Here is a 7,155-nt window from a genome sequence, read left to right on the forward strand (position 1 = left end):
GACCTCTTCCAACAGTTCGTATTTGTCATACTGTTTACACAGTACCCCAGTGGCCTCAGACACTGGCCTCCTAAGCCATGGATTGTGAGTTCTAGTCTTTTCTTAAGTGGCTGAGAGCAGAGTGGCGCAGCGGAAGCGTGCTGGGCCCATAACCCAGAGGTCGATGGATCGAAACCATCCTCTGCTAAACAGTTTCTTTTTAGATTTTAAGTGCAAACAAAAATTTAAAAATGTGTCGTTTCATGGGCATGTCTCAGTTCCATTATACATTTTTTGACCTCTTCCAACAGTTCGTATTGGTCATACTGTTTACACAGTACCCCAGTGGCCTAAGACACTGGCCTCCTAAGCCATGGATTGTGAGTTCTAGTCTTTTCTTAAGTGGCTGAGAGCAGAGTGGCTCAGCGGAAGCGTGCTGGGCCCATAACCCAGAGGTCGATGGATCGAAACCATCCTCTGCTAAACAGTTTCTTTTTAGATTTTAAGTGCAAACAAAAAATTAAAAAAATGTTGTTTCATGGGCATGTCTCAGTTCCATTATACATTTTTTTGACCTCTTCCAACAGTTCGTATTGGTCATACTGTTTACACAGTACCCCAGTGGCCTAAGACACTGGCCTCCTAAGCCATGGATTGTGAGTTCTAGTCTTTTCTTAAGTGGCTGAGAGCAGAGTGGCTCAGCGGAAGCGTGCTGGGCCCATAACCCAGAGGTCGATGGATCGAAACCATCCTCTGCTAAAAAGTTTCTTTTTAGATTTTAAGTGCAAACAAAAAAATAAAAAAATGTTTTGTTTCATGGGCATGTCTCAGTTCCATTATACATTTTTTTGACCTCTTCCAACAGTTCGTATTGGTCATACTGTTTACACAGTACAGTGGCCTAAGACACTGGCCTCCTAAGCCATGGATTGTGAGTTCTAGTCTTTTCTTAAGTGGCTGAGAGCAGAGTGGCTCAGCGGAAGCGTGCTGGGCCCATAACCCAGAGGTCGATGGATCGAAACCATCCTCTGCTAAACAGTTTCTTTTTAGATTTTAAGTGCAAACAAAAAATTTAAAAAATGTGTCGTTTCATGGGCATGTCTCAGTTCCATTATACATTTTTTGACCTCTTCCAACAGTTCGTATTGGTCATACTGTTTACACAGTACCCCAGTGGCCTAAGACACTGGCCTCCTAAGCCATGGATTGTGAGTTCTAGTCTTTTCTTAAGTGGCTGAGAGCAGAGTGGCGCAGCGGAAGCGTGCTGGGCCCATAACCCAGAGGTCGATGGATCGAAACCATCCTCTGCTAAACAGTTTCTTTTTAGATTTTAAGTGCAAACAAAAAAATAAAAAAATGTTTCGTTTCATGGGCATGTCTCAGTTCCATTATACATTTTTTTGACCTCTTCCAACAGTTCGTATTTGTCATACTGTTTACACAGTACCCCAGTGGCCTCAGACACTGGCCTCCTAAGCCATGGATTGTGAGTTCTAGTCTTTTCTTAAGTGGCTGAGAGCAGAGTGGCGCAGCGGAAGCGTGCTGGGCCCATAACCCAGAGGTCGATGGATCGAAACCATCCTCTGCTAAACAGTTTCTTTATAGATTTTAAGTGCAAACAAAAAATTTAAAAAAATGTGTCGTTTCATGGGCATGTCTCAGTTCCATTATACATTTTTTTGACCTCTTCCAACAGTTCGTATTGGTCATACTGTTTACACAGTACCCCAGTGGCCTAAGACACTGGCCTCCTAAGCCATGGATTGTGAGTTCTAGTCTTTTCTTAAGTGGCGCAGCGGAAGCGTGCTGGGCCCATAACCCAGAGGTCGATGGATCGAAACCATCCTCTGCTAAACAGTTTATTTTAAGTGCAAACAAAAAATTAAAAAAATGTGTTGTTTCATGGGCATGTCTCAGTTCCATTATACATTTTTTTGACCTCTTCCAACAGTTCGTATTGGTCATACTGTTTACACAGTACCCCAGTGGCCTAAGCCACGGATTGTGAGTTCTAGTCTTTTCTTAAGTGGCTGAGAGCAGAGTGGCGCAGTGGAAGCGTGCTGGGCCCATAACCCAGAGGTCGATGGATCGAAACCATCCTCTGCTAAACAGTTTATTTTTAGATTTTAAGTGCAAACAAAAAATTTAAAAAATGTGTCGTTTCATGGGCATGTCTCAGTTCCATTATACATTTTTTTGACCTCTTCCAACAGTTCGTATTGGTCATACTGTTTACACAGTACCCCAGTGGCCTCAGACACTGGCCTCCTAAGCCATGGATTGTGAGTTCTAGTCTTTTCTTAAGTGGCTGAGAGCAGAGTGGCGCAGTGGAAGCGTGCTGGGCCCATAACCCAGAGGTCGATGGATCGAAACCATCCTCTGCTAAACAGTTTCTTTTTAGATTTTAAGTGCAAACAAAAAAAAAAAAAAATGTGTCGTTTCATGGGCATGTCTCAGTTCCATTATACATTTTTTTGACCTCTTCCAACAGTTCGTATTGGTCATACTGTTTACACAGTACCCCAGTGGCCTAAGACACTGGCCTCCTAAGCCATGGATTGTGAGTTCTAGTCTTTTCTTAAGTGGCTGAGAGCAGAGTGGCGCAGTGGAAGCGTGCTGGGCCCATAACCCAGAGGTCGATGGATCGAAACCATCCTCTGCTAAACAGTTTCTTTTTAGATTTTAAGTGCAAACAAAAAATAAAAAATGTGTCGTTTCATGGGCATGTCTCAGTTCCATTATACATTTTTTGACCTCTTCCAACAGTTCGTATTGGTCATACTGTTTACACAGTACCCCCCAGTGGCCTAAGCCATGGATTGTGAGTTCTAGTCTTGTCTTAAGTGGCTGAGAGCAGAGTGGCGCAGCGGAAGCGTGCTGGGCCCATAACCCAGAGGTCGATGGATCGAAACCATCCTCTGCTAAACAGTTTCTTTTTAGATTTTAAGTGCAAACAAAAAATAAAAAAATGTGTCGTTTCATGGGCATATCTCAGTTCCATTATACATTTTTTTGACCTCTTCCAACAGTTCGTATTTGTCATACTGTTTACACAGTACCCCAGTGGCCTAAGACACTGGCCTCCTAAGCCATGGATTGTGAGTTCTAGTCTTTTCTTTTTTGGCTGAGAGCAGAGTGGCTCAGCGGAAGCGTGCTGGGCCCATAACCCAGAGGTCGATGGATCGAAACCATCCTCTGCTAAAAGTTTCTTTTTAGATTTTAAGTGCAAACAAAAAAATTTAAAAAAATGTGTCGTTTCATGGGCATGTCTCAGTTCCATTATACATTTTTTGACCTCTTCCAACAGTTCGTATTGGTCATACTGTTTACACAGTACCCCAGTGGCCTAAGACACTGGCCTCCTAAGCCATGGATTGTGAGTTCTAGTCTTTTCTTAAGTGGCTGAGAGCAGAGTGGCGCAGCGGAAGCGTGCTGGGCCCATAACCCAGAGGTCGATGGATCGAAACCATCCTCTGCTAAAAAGTTTCTTTTTAGATTTTAAGTGCAAACAAAAAAATAAAAAAATGTTTTGTTTCATGGGCATGTCTCAGTTCCATTATACATTTTTTTGACCTCTTCCAACAGTTCGTATTTGTCATACTGTTTACACAGTACCCCAGTGGCCTAAGACACTGGCCTCCTAAGCCATGGATTGTGAGTTCTAGTCTTTTCTTTTTTGGCTGAGAGCAGAGTGGCTCAGCGGAAGCGTGCTGGGCCCATAACCCAGAGGTCGATGGATCGAAACCATCCTCTGCTAAAAAGTGTCTTTTTAGATTTTAAGTGCAAACAAAAAATTTAAAAAACGTGTCGTTTCATGGCCATGTCTCAGTTCCATTATACATTTTTTTGACCTCTTCCAACAGTTCGTATTGGTCATACTGTTTACACAGTACCCCAGTGGCCTAAGACACTGGCCTCCTAAGCCATGGATTGTGAGTTCTAGTCTTTTCTTAAGTGGCTGAGAGCAGAGTGGCGCAGCGGAAGCGTGCTGGGCCCATAACCCAGAGGTCGATGGATCGAAACCATCCTCTGCTAAACAGTTTCTTTTTAGATTTTAAGTGCAAACAAAAAAATAAAAAAATGTTTCGTTTCATGGGCATGTCTCAGTTCCATTATACATTTTTGTTGACCTCTTCCAACAGTTCGTATTTGTCATACTGTTTATACAGTACCCCAGTGGCCTAAGACACTGGCCTCCTAAGCCATGGATTGTGAGTTCTAGTCTTTTCTTAAGTGGCTGAGAGCAGAGTGGCGCAGCGGAAGCGTGCTGGGCCCATAACCCAGAGGTCGATGGATCGAAACCATCCTCTGCTAAACAGTTTCTTTTTAGATTTTAAGTGCAAACAAAAAATTAAAAAAATGTGTCGTTTCATGGGCATGTCTCAGTTCCATTATACATTTTTTTGACCTCTTCCAACAGTTCGTATTGGTCATACTGTTTACACAGTACCCCAGTGGCCTAAGACACTGGCCTCCTAAGCCATGGATTGTGAGTTCTAGTCTTTTTCTAAGTGGCTGAGAGCAGAGTGGTGCAGCGGAAGTGTGCTGGGCCCAAAACCCAGAGGTCGATGGATCGAAACCATACTCTGCTAAATAGTTTCTCTTTAGATTTTAAGTGCAAACAAAAATTGTTAAAAAATGTGTTGTTTCATGGGCATGTCTCAGTTCCATTATACATTTTTTTGACCTCTTCCAACAGTTCGTATTGGTCATACTGTTTACACAGTACCCCAGTGGCCTAAGCCATGGATTGTGAGTTCTAGTCTTGTCTTAAGTGGCTGAGAGCAGAGTGGCGCAGTGGAAGCGTGCTGGGCCCATAACCCAGAGGTCGATGGATCGAAACCATCCTCTGCTAAAAAGTTTATTTTTAGATTTTAAGTGCAAACAAAAAATTTAAAAAATGTGTCGTTTCATGGGCATGTCTCAGTTCCATTATACATTTTTTTGACCTCTTCCAACAGTTCGTATTGGTCATACTGTTTACACAGTACCCCAGTGGCCTAAGACACTGGCCTCCTAAGCCATGGATTGTGAGTTCTAGTCTTTTCTTAAGTGGCTGAGAGCAGAGTGGCGCAGTGAAGCGTGCTGGGCCCATAACCCAGAGGTCGATGGATCGAAACCATCCTCTGCTAAACAGTTTCTTTTTAGATTTTAAGTGCAAACAAAAAAATAAAAAAATGTGTCGTTTCATGGGCATGTCTCAGTTCCATTATACATTTTTTTGACCTCTTCCAACAGTTCATATTGGTCATACTGTTTACACAGTACCCCAGTGGCCTAAGACACTGGCCTCCTAAGCCATGGATTGTGAGTTCTAGTCTTTTCTTAAGTGGCTGAGAGCAGAGTGGCGCAGTGGAAGCGTGCTGGGCCCATAACCCAGAGGTCGATGGATCGAAACCATCCTCTGCTAAACAGTTTCTTTTTAGATTTTAAGTGCAAACAAAAAATTAAAAAATGTGTCGTTTCATGGGCATGTCTCAGTTCCATTATACATTTTTTTGACCTCTTCCAACAGTTCGTATTGGTCATACTGTTTACACAGTACCCCAGACACTGGCCTAAGCCATGGATTGTGAGTTCTAGTCTTTTCTTAAGTGGCTGAGAGCAGAGTGGCGCAGCGGGCGTGCTGGGCCCATAACCCAGAGGTCGATGGGAAACCATCCTCTGCTAAACAGTTTCTTTTTAGATTTTAAGTGCAAACAAAAAAAAAAAAAATGTGTGTTTCATGGGCATGTCTCAGTTCCATTATACATTTTTTTGACCTCTTCCAACAGTTCGTATTTGTCATACTGTTTACACAGTACCCCAGTGGCCTAAGACACTGGCCTCCTAAGCCATGGATTGTGAGTTCTAGTCTTTTCTTTTTGGCTGAGAGCAGAGTGGCTCAGCGGAAGCGTGCTGGGCCCATAACCCAGAGGTCGATGGATCGAAACCATCCTCTGCTAAAAAGTTTCTTTTTAGATTTTAAGTGCAAACAAAAAATTAAAAAAATGTGTCGTTTCATGGGCATGTCTCAGTTCCATTATACATTTTTTTGACCTCTTCCAACAGTTCGTATTGGTCATACTGTTTACACAGTACCCCAGTGGCCTAAGACACTGGCCTCCTAAGCCATGGATTGTGAGTTCTAGTCTTTTCTTAAGTGGCTGAGAGCAGAGTGGCGCAGCGGAAGCGTGCTGGGCCCATAACCCAGAGGTCGATGGATCGAAACCATCCTCTGCTAAAAAGTTTCTTTTTAGATTTTAAGTGCAAACAAAAAAATAAAAAATGTTTCGTTTCATGGGCATGTCTCAGTTCCATTATACATTTTTTGACCTCTTCCAACAGTTCGTATTTGTCATACTGTTTACACAGTACCCCAGTGGCCTCAGACACTGGCCTCCTAAGCCATGGATTGTGAGTTCTAGTCTTTTCTTAAGTGGCTGAGAGCAGAGTGGCGCAGCGGAAGCGTGCTGGGCCCATAACCCAGAGGTCGATGGATCGAAACCATCCTCTGCTAAACAGTTTCTTTTTAGATTTTAAGTGCAAACAAAAAATTAAAAAAATGTGTCGTTTCATGGGCATGTCTCAGTTCCATTATACATTTTTTTGACCTCTTCCAACAGTTCGTATTGGTCATACTGTTTACACAGTACCCCAGTGGCCTAAGACACTGGCCTCCTAAGCCATGGATTGTGAGTTCTAGTCTTTTCTTAGGTGGCTGAGAGCAGAGTGGCGCAGCGGAAGCGTGCTGGGCCCATAACCTAGAGGTCGATGGATCGAAACCATCCTCTGCTAAACAGTTTGTTTTTAGATTTTAAGTGCAAACAAAAAATTTAAAAAATGTGTTGTTTCATGGGCATGTCTCATTTCCATTATACATTTTTTTGACCTCTTCCAACAGTTCGTATTGGTCATACTGTTTACACAGTACCCCAGTGGCCTAAGCCATGGATTGTGAGTTCTAGTCTTGTCTTAAGTGGCTAAGAGCAGAGTGGCAGTGGAAGCGTGCTGGGCCCATAACCCAGAGGTCGATGGATCAAAACCATCCTCTGCTAAAAGTTTATTTTTAGATTTTAAGTGCAAACAAAAAATTTAAAAATATGTCGTTTCATGGGCATGTCTCAGTTCCATTATACATTTTTTTGACCTCTTCCAACAGTTCGTATTGGTCATACTGTTTACACAGTACCCCAG

Source organism: Oncorhynchus keta, unplaced genomic scaffold, assembly GCF_023373465.1.
Source record: "Oncorhynchus keta strain PuntledgeMale-10-30-2019 unplaced genomic scaffold, Oket_V2 Un_contig_550_pilon_pilon, whole genome shotgun sequence".
Classification (NCBI taxonomy): Eukaryota; Metazoa; Chordata; class Actinopteri; order Salmoniformes; family Salmonidae; genus Oncorhynchus; species Oncorhynchus keta.